Genomic DNA, 14,900 nt, shown 5'->3' with positions numbered 1-14,900 from the left:
AAATAGGGAAAATTGGGTCGTTACAATCCCCCATACCTTATAAAAAGTTCGTCCTCGAACTTAGAATAGCTCTAGATACTTCTGTCTCATACTGTCCTCCCGCTCCCAAGTGATTTCCTCGTGCTTCTGGTTCTGCCAGACGACCTTCACTAGTGGTACTTCTTTGTTTCTTAATCTCTTGACTGCTCTGTCCACTATCTGTGTAGGTCTGCTCTCATAACTAAGATCCTCTTGGATCTGCACTGACTGAGGCTGAATCACTTGGCTCGGTCATGGAGACACTTCTTTAGCATGGAGACATGAAATACATTATGTATTGCTAACATGTCTTGTGGTAAGTCCAGCCTGTAAGCTACTTTCCCAATCCTCTCTATGATCAGGTAAGGTCCTACATAGCGAGGACTTAATTTGTCCTTCTTGCTAAATCTCATCACTCCCTTCATAAGAGTGACCTTGAGGAAGACTGAATCCCCTACTTGGAATTCCAGTGGCCTACGGCGTGTGTCAGCATAACTCTTCTGTCTGCTTTGGGCAGTTTCAATTCTCTGTCTGATTTTCTGGATCGCCTGAGTAGTCTCATCTATCAGCTCTGTCTGAATGCCCATCTCTACTTCCATTTCTTTTCTCTCACCTGCTTCTTGCCAGCAAAGGGGTGATATGCATTTCCTGCCATACAGTGCCTCATATGGTGCCATCTTGATGGTCGCCTGATAACTATTGTTGTAGGTAAATTCAGTTAAGCACAGATACTTGCACCAACTTCCCTTGAAATCCAGCACACAAGCTCTGAGCATATCTTCTAAAATCTGATTTACTCGCTCTGTCTGTCTGAGGATGGAAAGTTGTGCTGAACTTGAGTTTGGTGCCTAGTGCATTCTGAACGCACTCCCAAAAGTGTGAGGTGAAGCGCCCATCTCTATCAGAAATGATAGATTTAGGAACTCCATGAAGTCTGACTACCTCTTTAACATATAGCTGGGCCAACTGCTCTATGGAATGGGACACCTTGATGGCTAGGAAGTGAGCAGACTTGGTCAATCGATCTACTATTACCCATATCGCATCATATCCATTGGTGGTTCTTGGAAGACCTGTTATGAAGTTCATGGATATGTCATCACATTTCCATTCTGGTATTGGAAGAGGCTGAAGAACTCCTCCTGGTCTCTAGTATTCTGCTTTGACCCTCTGGCATGTCAAGCAGGTACTGACATATTTAGCAACGTCTCTTTTGAGTCCTGACCACCAAAACCTCTGTTTCACATCTTGGTACATCTTGGAAGAACCAGGATGCATGGAGTATGGTGTGCTGTGAGCTTCTTCAAAGATCTTCTTCCTCAGTTCTTCATCATAGGGCACGCAAATGCGACTCCCTTGATAAAGAATTCCGCTATCTGTTACTCTAAACTCTGAGTTGTCTTCTTTCTGTATCCCCTGCTTGATCTTCTGGATGTCCGGATCTTCATTTTGCTTTCTCTGTATCTCCACAAGCAATGTAGCCTCTAAGGTCAATGCAGAGAGCTGTCCTTCGATAATTTCAAGTCCAAAATTTGATAACTCCTGCAGTGGCAGGGCTAATGATGACAAAGACATCAGGGATGCACTAGATTTTCTGCTGAGTGCATCTGCTACTTTGTTAGCTTTGCCTGGGTGGTAGAGGATTTCACAGTCGTAATCTTTGACCAACTCCAGCCACCTGCGCTGTCTCATGTTTAAGTCCTTCTGAGTGAAGAAGTACTTAAGACTCTGATGATCTGTGAAGATTCTACACTGAACTCCATACAAATAATGTCGCCAGAGTTTAAGTGCAAAAACCACAGCTGCTTGCTCAAGATCATGAGTAGGGTAGTTCTTCTCATAATATTTGAGTTGTCTGGAAGCATAAGTTATGACTTTTCCTTCTTGCATGAGTACAGCTCCTAAGCCCATCTTGGAAGCATCACTGTAGATGTCGAAACTCTTGTCGCTCTATGGAACAGTCAGAATGAGAGCACTAATCAATCTCTTCTTTAGCTCTTGGAAGCTCTGCCCACATTTATCTGACCATTCGAATCTCTTGTTCTTTCTGGTGAGGGTTGTTAGTGGAGAAGCTATCCTGGAAAAGTCCTCTACGAATTTCCTGTAATACCCTGCTAAACCAAGGAAGCTTCTGATCTCTCTGACGTTCTTGGGTCTACTCCATTTGTTGACCGCTTCCACTTTGGCTGGATCCACTTGAATGTCTTCTTTAGAAATTATGTGACCCAAAAATGTCACCTGATTTAACCAGAACTCGCACTTAGAGAATTTAGCATAAAGTTGCTTCTGCTGAAGAGTCTGCAGTACTATCCTCAAGTGCGGGTCATGCTCCTCTGGGGTCCTTGAATAGACCAGAATGTCGTCAATGAATACAATGACAAATTTGTCAAGATATTCTCTGAACACTCTGTTCATTAAGTTCATGAAGACCGCAGGTGCATTGGTCACTCCAAAAGGCATAACTACAAACTCGTAGTGTCCATATCTGGTCCTGAACGCCGCTCTGGGTATATCTCTTTCTTTCACCTTCAGCTGATGGTACCCAGAGCGCAGTTCTATCTTCGAGAATACTGTTGCCCCTCTTTACTGATCAAATAAGTCATCGATCTTGGGAAGGGGGGTACTTGTCCTTAACTGCTACGTTGCTCAGCGTTCTGGAATCTATGCACATTAGCACGGATCCGTCTTTCTTCTTAACGAACAACTCTGGAGCTCCCCGGGGTGAATGACTAGGGCGAATGAAGCCTTTGTCAAGTAACTCCTGTAGTTGTTCTTGTAACTCCTTCAGCTCTGCTGGAGACATGCGATACGGAGCTTTTGAAATTGGACCGGTTCTAGGAACCAATTCAATCTCAAATCCACTCATTTATTAAGAGGTAGTCCAGGTAGATCTGCTGGGAATACTTCGGGATATTCACAGACCACCCGAACCCCCTCTTTCTTACCTTCTTTCTGTTCTTCTGCACTTACTTGACTGGGGCTCCGGGCTCCCTACTGTCTTGTCTTCTATCTTGGCTGGCTTGAACTCTATAAACTCCTCGTAGTGCTTGTTGGTAATCTGCAGGTGGAAGAACTCTTCATAGAACTCTGATTGAAAATCTGCCCAGCTCATCTGATCGGCTGCTCTCTTGGTCTTTATCCTCTCCCACCACATACGAGCATCTCCAGACGGGCAGAAAGAGGCGCACTTGACCTTCTCGACTTCTGGCCAGTCAAGAAGCTTCATAGTACTCTCTAGTGTTTTAAACCAAACCTGGGCATCCCAGGGCTCAGTCGTGCCTAAGAAGCTCTCTGGTTTCAGCTTCAGCCACTGTATAAGACAAGCTTCTGGTCTCTGGGGTGCTGTGACGGCTCCCTGGGTAGCTGGTGGAGTCTCAATTACCACTGGAGCCTCTGCAGTGATAGCTGGAGGAGGGGGAGGAACTGCTGGCTGGTTTGCCATCAGATTGGCAATCACTTACTGCTGCTATGCTACTTGTCTCTGGAGTTAGGCAACAACTTCAGAGAGATTGGGCTCAGTTGATCTAAGCTCTTCGTTCTCCTGATCTTGGTTCTCAGTACGAACGGTACGGGGACATCTTTTTTTTTTTAACATCTAATTATGCAAAGAAAAAGACTTGGTATCCTCTCTCTAACCCTTCTAATCATACATAAATATGAATAAAGAAAAGGGAAACTAAATCTTCTATCTTACTTTAGTACTAAAAAAAAATAAGTACTCTATACTGCAGTTAATAATAAGGAAAGCAGAATAAAGAAAGGATTTAAATACTTTCTTACTTGGAGACGGCAAGGATGATGCTGATGTGTGTGTGATGCTGGAGAATGGAACACTGCTCTGATACCAAATGTAACGACCACCCTTCTTACTACTACTATTCTCTAAGGATGACCGTTACTTAACTACTAACTCTACTTAACCGGTATGATTAAAAAAATCACATGAAAACCCTACCGAAAAATTTCGACAGAGTCTCCCCTGTACCGGTGACCAAATCCATAATACAAACAATATATACGCAGCCACAGGCGGTTGGAACACATTTTATTCATAACCACGCAGTAATAAATCAACAGTAAAAGAAAGAAACTACTCTAGTAAGCAACCAACTACATCACTCCACGAATAATACAAGTGAACTACATACAAGTGCGGAATAACTTAAATACAATCTCAACTCAAAATAACACTTAAGGCAATCTAAAAGAATTAAATAGAAGGTCTTAACAGGTTTGTCAGCTAATCCTGGATCTCTCCACAGTCCAAACATCACACACCTTCATCACAACCACCATCCTATCGTCTCCCTTCATATCTTAGCTCTTCCTTTATCTGCGGTAGGAGGAAAAAAAACAAAAGATCTATAAGCGAAAACGCTTAGTAAGTACTAATCTATCTCACAAAAACTCGAAGCGCATAAAAGAAATGCAATAATACTGAAACTGAAATGCTAAAGCAAATCTGCATGTGCTCATGGTATATAGAAAATGAAACTGAATACTAAACATGCTCACTATCTAATAGGATAATAAGAAATGAACACTGTAAGCTTAGAATTAAAGAAACTAACTTTTTATTTATTCTAAGCATAAAACTTATTATATTTTCTTATATCCTTGTAATAGAAATTAATCTTTTAATTTCTATCTTTTACTTTCTTCTTCTTTCTTTCTTTTACTTAACTTTTCTTTTCTTCTTTGGGCCCAGGCTTAGTACCATCTTTGCTTTGCCCGCTCTCTAATAGTGACTGGGGTAGCGAGCCTCCAGCCCTATGAGGATAAAGACCTCGGTCTTACCAGGGCCAAGACCTCGGAATTGGTCACCTGGATTTGTTTAACGACAACCTCGGAAGTCGGATACTAGCCTCTTACTTTAATTTACTTGTTATCTCTTTTTAACTAGACTTTAGTCTTTTTCTTTACTCATGCTTCTTATAATCCTTTGTTAGAGTTTATTAAAATCCTGTAGATATTTCTAACAAGTATAGGATTACAACTAACCAAGCATGCTATATAAAAATAACACAAGGGAAGCAGATTTGAACTCTCTAAGCATGTTATAAAATAAAGAAAAAGAAAGCTAATTTGGATTTCCTAAACATGCTGTAAAATAGAGCAAAAGAAAGCTAACTTGGACTTTCTAAACATGCTGTAAAATAAACCAAAAGAGAGCTTATTTAGATTTCCTAAACATGCTGTGATAAAAGCAAAAGAAAGCTAATCTAACCTTACTAATCATGCTATAGAATAGGGCAAAAGAAACAACTTTGAGCCTTCTAAACATGCTGTAAAATAGGCAACAGAATGTTACTTTAAACTTTCTAAACATGCTATAAGTAAAGCAAAAGAATACAACTTCAGGCTTCTTTAACGTGCTATAAAATAGGCAAAAAGATAGCTAACTCGGACTTACTAAACATGCTGTAAAATAGGGCAAAAGAGAGCTTATTTAGATTTCCTAAACATGCTGTGATAAAAGCAAAAGAAAGCTAATCTAACCTTACTAATCATGCTACAAAATGGAGCAACAGAAAACAAATTTGATCTTGCTTAATTATTAGCAATGGATAATTGCTCATGCTTTACTATTAGCAAACAAAAACTAAACAGCAAGGGAATGATCTAAACAACATAGGAAAAATCTAAACAACATGCTAAACCCATTCAAATTTCCTTCTCCTCTTCTTTAACAAACCCATGGCAGCAAAGGTAGATTAACCAAGCTAGGGCAGCAAAAGAAAAATTAACCAACAAAAGAAAATTATCATTGATAACCCAGATTCGAATCTGTTCATGCTCATTAATTGGCAAGGAAAACTAAACAATTTAATTTGAGTATCATAGCAGCAAGGGAAATTACACATGCTCAACTAATTGCTAATGGAAACTACTCAAATTACTTAAAGCTTCTTCTCAACTTCCTATAAGGACTCACGGCAGCAAAAAGGGAATTTGAAAGGTTGATACTGTTCAGTCCACAGCAAAGAGCCAAATACAAACCGAGCACACATTTTAGGGCTACACGGCTTATCAATTCCAAGCTAATCATGTACAAGAAGTAAATCTACTATGTCAGGTTCCAAAATTCTGTACAAAGCAAGGAAAAACTATAGAAAGCTGTTACCCACAGCTTCTGATCCCAATTGTACTATAGACCCGAAACAACCTTGGTAAAGAAAATTCTGCACAACATGATCCTAAACAAGAGGAACCATATCCCTAACACAAGAAATTCGGCACAACCAAATCCGGAAGCAAGGAAGAAAGCCCTAACATGTATTTCTACTCGGCACTGTGAAATCCGGAAGCAAGGAAGAAAATCGAAACTCGGAGCAACTCCTACCACAGGTGAGTAGTACTTACCTAGGGTTTTCCTGCACTTACAACCGAGAAGGAAGGAAGGAGGCTTTTAGGGTTCGGGCGAAGCTTCTCCGCAACTCCTTTGTGCTTCCGAGCTCCTTCCGTTGGGATGATCACGCACGGTGAAGCTTGAAGATCGGCCGGAAGAGTCCTTTCGCCGGCACCAGAGAGGAACCCTAGCGCCGTCGCCTCGGTGTGCTCTCCGCCCGCACAGCCGCCGCACGCGAACGAGAGGAGGAGAGGAATTTCGAGAGGAAATCTTTAGGTTTTTCCCGGAAAATAAAAACCTAAGTTTCTTTTCTTATCCTCGGGTTATAATTATAACTATACCTTAAATATACTTCTCCCCTTCCTAAGTTAACCAAACGCCCGTAGCCCGGTTGGTTGGGCTGTGTCCGGTTGGGTCAATCCGACCCGAGGTCACAAGTTCGAGTCCCACCTTTAACGATTTTTTTGTCAAAACTTCTTTCTTTTTGTAAACAAACTAAACGACCTCCAAAAATTACGTAAAAATACTCTAAAAATTTCTAAAAATCTCTAGAATATTTTAAAGGCATTTCCAAATATTTTTATGGACATTTGAAACTCGAAATAGGGAAAATTGGGTCGTTACATGAAATCCACCGGAACCACTTCTTCTCCTCCAAGAAATTTCGGCCACCAAGGAATGCCAAAATAGGAAATTTTCTTCTCTTCTTCTTCCTCTCAAGCAACCGGCCACCAAGTGCTCCTTCTTTTCTTTCAAGTTTCGACCACCAAGAAGAGATGGGTGCCAGCGTTAGAAAGAAGAAAGGGAGAGAAGAAACAAGGTGCCACCGGCCTTAGGAAGAGGAAAGCGAGAGAGGTCGGGCACCAAGGAAAAGAGAGGAGAGAAATTGTAGAGATATGTCTGTTTCATAAGGCACCCTCTACCGCTCTTTTATAATCCTTGGTCATGGCAAAAAAATAATAATAATTAAAATATCTCTCTTTTAAATTCCCTATTGTGATGGCTACAAAAGGAAATTTTTAAAATTAATCTCTCTCTTTTAAATAATGTAGAAGGGTACAAAAAATGAATGATTAAAATTAAAACTTTTCTTTTAAATCATGGTTACAAAAAAGGAAAGTTTTGTCAAAATTAAAATATCTCTTTTTAAACATTATAGATAACTACAAAAAAGGAAAGATTAAAATATCTCTTTTAAACCTTTGTAGATAGCTATAAAAGGAAAGATTTTAAAATTTAAAACTCTCTTTTAAAACCATGTGGATGGCTATAAAAAGAAAGATTTAAACAAAAAAATAAAATCTCTCCTTTTAATCATATGTGGTCGGCCCCTTGCTTGGGCACCAAACTTGGTCGGCCACCTCTTGGGCTCCAAGTTAATGCTTGGCCGCCCCCTTGCACCAAGCAAGGATGTGTCCGGCCCATTAGTTGGGTAAGAAGTAGATTTTGTGGATACAAGGCTTTATAGATGCTACAACAGGGACCGAGAGAATGAATTGATTTTTGTCTCCAGATGAACTTGAGCTTCCTGTATTTGACCCGAACACTCAACTCAAGTTCATCAATAATAACTCATATCACTAAAGAATTATTATTGAACTACCGCACCAATCCCATATTACATTATGGGCTCCTTCTTATCATGAGTGCATTAATCTTCCTGTGTTTAAGATATCGAATGTCCATTAATTAAATGAGTTACTGACAACTCACTTAATTAATATCTAACTCCAAGAGTAGTACCACTCAACTTCATTGTCATGTCAGACTAAGTCCACCTGCAGGATTTACATGACAATCCTTATGAGCTCCTCAAGGGGACATCATCAACCTAGATAATTAGGACACAGTTTCCTTCTATAATCAACAACACACCATATAAATAATATTATTTTCCAACTTATCGGACCTATTGATTTAACGAATAAATCTCACCCATTGATAAATTAAAGAAATAAATACTAAGTATATATGCTTGTTATTATATCGGGATTAAGAGTACACATATCCATAATAACAGAGGTTATGTTATTTTATGCAGTCAGTATAAAAAAACAACCTCAAATAGTCCTACTCAATACACACATAGTGTACTAGTATAATTTTATAGTCAAGATAAACTAGTACCAAATTACATTACAACCTTTCCAATGGTTTATCCCAATCCATCTTGGTTGTGAGCTACTATTTATAATTTATAAGGAACTGATAACATGATCTTCTGTGTGACACAACACACCATGTTATCTATAATATAAATTAAATGGACAACTGCATTTTACTAAATGCAGACATTTGACTAATGTGATTCTCATTTCAAAATAAATGTTTATACAAAAAATTAGACTTTTAGTATACATCCTAACAGTTCCATTATGAAGAAGTGCATCAAATTCTGTAACCATTGCACTACGTCAATTTGTATCCCTGTTCGCTTGTGTGAAACAAGTTACTTCAATCGATTTTGAAGAGACCACTAGAGCTCATGGAAAGGGATGTCGAGTTGTCATTAGTGGGCAACGTGCATAGATGTCATCTGAATCACTTGTTGATAGCAACGAGGAACTAGGTTGACATGGTGGTTTAGATGACGGACTTATATTATTTGAAGATCCAGAACTAGAGAGCATATTATCTTTGACTAGCGATACTTCCAAGATTAGAGCAGCAACTTGAGGTGATTCTAATAGTATAGGTGAGTTATTAGAGAGCTCTGGAATAGGACCTAGGATGTCATCACTTCTTACAATGTTAGTTGGCATTAAGAAGGTGCCACCTGTATTTGGAGGAGAGATCGAAAAAGCTGCTGAAAAAGGGAATAGAAACTCATCAAAAGTAACATATCATGAAATATAAATTTGTCCGATTAGTATATGCAAGCAATGATAACCATGATACAAATTGCTATAACCAAGGAAAACACATTGTAGTGAACGAGAGTCAAGTTTGTGTTTAATGTAGGAGTGTAACCATGGATAACATGCACAACCAAAAATTTAAAGAAAAGTGTAATCAAGAGCTTGATTATAAAGTTTTTCAAAAGGACACTTATGATTGAGCAATGGAGTAGGAAATTGATTTAAGAGATATATGGCAGTGTTAACAACTTCATCCTAAAATTTACGTAGAACTGAGGCATGATGAAGTAGAGCTAAAGCAGTTTCAACTATATGTCTATGTTTTCTCTCAACATAGCCATTTTATTTTAGAGTGTGAGGATAAGAAACTCGATGAACAATTCCACAAGAGACAAGATGACGATGGAGAGCTTGATATTTGCCTCCCTAATCAGAATGAAAAGAGAGTATTTTACAATTAAAATATCATTTAACTTGACTTTGAAAATTACAGAATATATTTAATAAATCATATTTCCTTTTCATAGGATAGAGCCAAGTATATTTACTAAAATGATCAATAAAAGTAACATAATATTGGAAACCTTGGTTAGACAAAATAGGTACTAGGCCCCAAACATCTGAATGAATTATTTCAAGTGGAAAACTAGAGACATGATCGGATGAAGAAAAAGGTAGCTTATGACTTTTAGATTCTATGCATGTCCTACATGAATGAGATGGAGAGGAGGAAGTAGGTAAACCATACCTATTGATAATTGACTGGACAATACAAAGAGAACGATGACCAAGTCAAGCATGCCAAGCTTATTTATTTGTTTGTTCACCAACAAAAGTTTTGATTGAAGAACTTTAAAGATAATAGAGACTATTTTTTATTTTTCCATCAAACACAATAGTATTTGTTCCTTTACTTTTATAAGATAATGATTATAATGAAACTCAAAAAAGAGATTGTTATCAAAACCAAATTGACGTGTAGAGAGTATATTTTTAGTAATAGATAAAACATGAAAGACATTGCGCATGTGAAAAGTACTATTGGATAAATGAATATATGTGTTTCCAAGATTAGTAATTTGTAAACTTGAACCATCGCCTACTTGAATAATATCTGAGCTATAATATGACATTATGTCTATATGGATATTATAATCTAATGTGATATAATGAGTTACTCCAGTATCAATATATCAATCAGTAGATGAAAACTCTGGAGCTTATCATAAGTAGGCACAGATGAGAGGACTTTAGGATAGATTTGTGAAGCATTTGGTTGTCTTGAAGCTGCAGGACCACTAATGAAATTAGCTGGCTATTTGTCTTCCAAGATTTCTTATAAGAATAGCATACTCGCCCGCTAGAGGGAGCTATTGGTCATCAGAGCTTTGCCTTTTCAAAGGTCTCGGGCAGGTGCATTCTCCGAAGGTAATCTTTGGAGTCTCTCCACTCGGCCCATATCATCAAGAGGTGTGTAGAACAACATCTGGTGATATGCTATCGGTGATGGGGCATGAGCAGGAGACTGGTCGGATGCACAGGTGCTTGCAGGAAGGCGGTCGGGGGAGGTTGGGTCAGTTGGAACCCTGTCGGGCCTTCCACGAGAACCTAACTCAGCCTGATGGTTAGTTGTAGAAATAGTGGGCTCATTAGGAAGATGACACTCGATCACTACTTGTTGTTGCTGCTGCACCATTCTAGCTGCTCAGGCAGCTATCAACAGTTCTAAATCTTCTTATGATAGGGTCATGGTGGTGAGTCGCCCAGTCTCGTCGATTTTCACGTTTCAAATGTAAGCGATGTTCCCACAGACTGTGTAAAATATGATCCTGTTTGAAATCGATGGAAATGAAGTGATGGATACGTGGCTCTGGTATTGACTAAATGAAGACTCCTCGCTGCCCCAAAAATAACTCTGAAGCACTCCTATGTGTCCAAAAGAGAATTAGTGATTAGGCTAGGGAAGGGGTCCCGGCATAAGTCCTCCGACGCTCAAGTCAATGATCGGTAGAAGATGAGGAACTGTAGCAAGGATAGTTTATGCATAAAATTATGTAGCTTTACATAGTGTGAACATACTTGTTCCTGTAGATGGAAATCCCCTTTTATAGTGTTATTATTTGTCTGTGCATGAATCTCAAAATGTTTAAAAAAAAAGATAGATCATAAAGATGCTTTGACACTTTTCTCAAAATGGACCCGCAATCTCTCCATTTGACAGAGAGAAAGTTTCTAATGTACAGCTTGTATGTAGAATATTCTCTGTCCTCCATGGCATAAGATGTTAAAAAGAAATACGAGGTTGTTGTGTTAAGAGGCCCCCAGTATGCTTACATAGAAAATCGACCGAGCTCCTTCTATGACCTGATCGATAATAACTCTAGTTGATCGGACTTATAGAGTGTTGTTAAGAACTTGTCCCTTGCTCAGCCTATCAGTTTTAGCCAAAGAGTTCGTCAGACCGGGCATCTATTATGTCCGATCAGACTATAGTTCTGATTGGTCGGGGCGACTAGACCAAGCTAATAATCATTCTATCTTCAAATGGCAAAGAGGTTCTATCTCAGGAGAGTACTGACTCGTCTTTATTTCTCAATGCTGAGGAACTCGGTGTCCGATTGGCCCATTGATTAGATCGGATAATCCTTTTGGCCCATCGATCGATTACTTTATCTTCAATGATTGACTTTTCCTTGACTTTGACCGTCATGTCAGCCAGCCTCCTGGACTTTGACCTGACTCAAGGGCCACCTCAATCTCCATATCAATATAGATGAGTAAAATCATTTGAGACAAGTTATTACAAGGTTGTTCAAATTGGGATACTTGTGTCAATTTTTCCAAGAAGGATAAATTAAAGAAAGTAGAAGAGGTTTGAGAGTCAATTCAAAAAGGATCGACAACGGCCTAGTGTTAGACCTGTAACGATCACCCTTCTTACTACTACTACTACTACTTTCTAAGGTGACTGTTACTTAACTACTAACTATACTTAACCGGTATGATCGAAACCACGAAGAGTCTCTACCGAAAATTTTCGTCAGAGTCTCCCCTATACCGGTGACCATAAACTGAGATACAAACATAGTATACATCAGCGCACAGGCGGCTGGAACATTTATCAAACACCCATGCAGTTAAATAAGTATCAAACACATAAATATCTACTTACTAAACTGAAATCATCCTACATGCAACCTAGAACAAGAATAAACTCGAATGGCACGGATTGTAAAGTACAGTCTCAAATGTTTACAATAACTAAAATGCGGAAACTAAAAAAAATAAGGAAAGAAGACTAAAGGAACTCCTTTCTAGTCCCAAGACTTCCATAGTCCTGGCATCACACATCATCCGCGCCACCTTGTCGCCTTCCTTTGCTAAAACTTTTCTTTTCTTGTATCTGCAGTAAGAGGAAATGCAAACTATAAGCAAAATGCTTAGTAAGCGCTATCTAACTCACAAAATCTCGATATGCATGTACATATATCTATAACATGATCTAACTGATTACTTACTGAAGACTACTCATGCTCATCTAATAATAAAGGAATCAAACAGGCTGAAATGCTAAACATGTAAAGCTACTCATGCTTAGAAAATAGCAACGAACAGTAAGCTAATCTAAATAACATGCTAGCATAAAAGAAAACTCAACTTGTTGATTTTAAAACAATGTGAAACTTAATTCATTTGTTCTAAACTTATTCTTTTATCTCACTTGTTTAAAACTTATCCTTTAATACTTTTATACTCATGTGAAACTTATTTTACTTGTTCAAAAACTTATACTTATAATACTTCAAAATAATAATCAACTTTCTTCTTGGGCCCAGGCGTAGTACCATCTTATGCGCGTTCCCTAATAGGTTGGGGTAGCGAGCCACCAATCCTAAAAGAACAGACCTCGGTCTACCAGGGCCAAGACCTCGGAATTGGACACTTGGATTTGTTTAACGACAACCTCGGAAGTCGGGTACTAGCCTCTTAAATAAAGTAAAATATTTACTATCTTAATTACTTCTTCTTTAAATGCCTTGGCATTTTAATAGGCACCTTATGTGCCAAAATCCCTAAAGTCTTGACTTTGGGATCTACTTAAGGCCTTGACCTTCTTCTTTCTTTTCTTTATCTTGCTTATACTTGTTAATACTTCTAATAAAAGAATACTTCCTATAAAAAAAACTGAAATGTTTAAACAACCTCTAACATCGAAATGCTTAAACCATAAATCTGCATACTATGCTAAATAAATTCTGCAATGCTAAACAAATCAAACATTGTAATGCTAAACTATCAAGGATTGTCATGCTAGACAAATTTTAAAATCTGCACTATAAACTTTAAGGAAATCTGCTCTAAAGAAATCTGCATTTTAAGCTCTAAGAAATCTGCATACAAGCTTAATCAAATCTCTGCACTACTAAAGAACCTAGATACTTAATAAATTTACACATTCTGAATTGTTTCCAACCAAGCAAAGCATAAGGAAAAGGTGCTTCTATCAAACTAGAACTCACTGGAATTTTGGATCCTATATAACTCGTTTCGTTTGTTCAGAACTATCACTTCTATTTTCTTGCAATTGCTACTCCCAAAACTAAAGTCGTTCATGTCAATTGCTTAGCACGAACAAAACTAAAAGTAAGCTCCTCTGTTCGTGCCCCTACTGTAACACAAATCAAGCTATAATCTGCTGGAATTTAAAAGAACACCCATGTAAAACTTCTTCAACAATATTTCCTCAACCTGCAATGTTGATTGTGTCTGTGTGTCTCGGCATAGTTGTTCAACCAGTAAATAGCATACAGACATAGCAGGAGTGTAACCTAATTTAAACAAATTATTCAATACCAACAGTGGATCATGCACTATATGATTCTTACTAAGGCACACTAAAAGTTTGTTAATTGTCCCTTCCTTTGGCTTGAGGTTATTCTCCAACACGTTTACCAACCAAACCATGGCTTCTTCAACCTTGCCAACCTTGCAGAACCTATCAACGACAAAATCATGGCAGGATCTCGGTGACAAGAGTCTCTCGTCGGCCGTCGGAGTGCAACCCTAGCCCTCTTCGGCTCGGCTTCGTTTCCACCCGAGCAGAGGCGCCGCGTACGCGAGAGTGGAGGAGAGGGATCGATAAGAAATTAATTCCTCTCTTAACTTAACCTCTTTTTATAACTTAGGGTTATTTTTAGGTTCGGTTATTGCTTAAAATAATTTTGTTTCCCTTCTTATCATGAAACATCCGCCTGAACACTTGGTCATCCGTTCCGCTTAAGTCTCGGGACGACCGGAGATCGCGGGTTCGAAACTCGGTCGAATCATTTTTCCGCAACTCTTTTATCTTGAATATTTCTGTTCCTAAAAACTGCTTAATACTAATTTGGTTCGATTTTCTTTACAAAACACTTGCTGGTCACTTGGTTAGCCTGATGCGCTTAAGGCTTTGCTTAACCAGAGGTCTCCGGTTTGAATTTCGGCTTGGACATTATTTTTGTCGAAACTTCTTTCGTCTAGTAAAAATACCAAACGACCTTCAAAAATTGCATAAAAATACTCTAAAAATCTCTAGAATATTTCTAAATATTTTTAAGAACTTTTAGAACTCCTAATGAAAAAAATCGGGTCGTTACAAGACATGTCAAGTAGCACAAAGGCCAATATTTGTAAAG

This window comes from Zingiber officinale, chromosome 9A, assembly GCF_018446385.1.
Source record: "Zingiber officinale cultivar Zhangliang chromosome 9A, Zo_v1.1, whole genome shotgun sequence".
Taxonomy (NCBI): domain Eukaryota; kingdom Viridiplantae; phylum Streptophyta; class Magnoliopsida; order Zingiberales; family Zingiberaceae; genus Zingiber; species Zingiber officinale.
Note: the sequence above shows the minus strand (reverse complement) of the source record.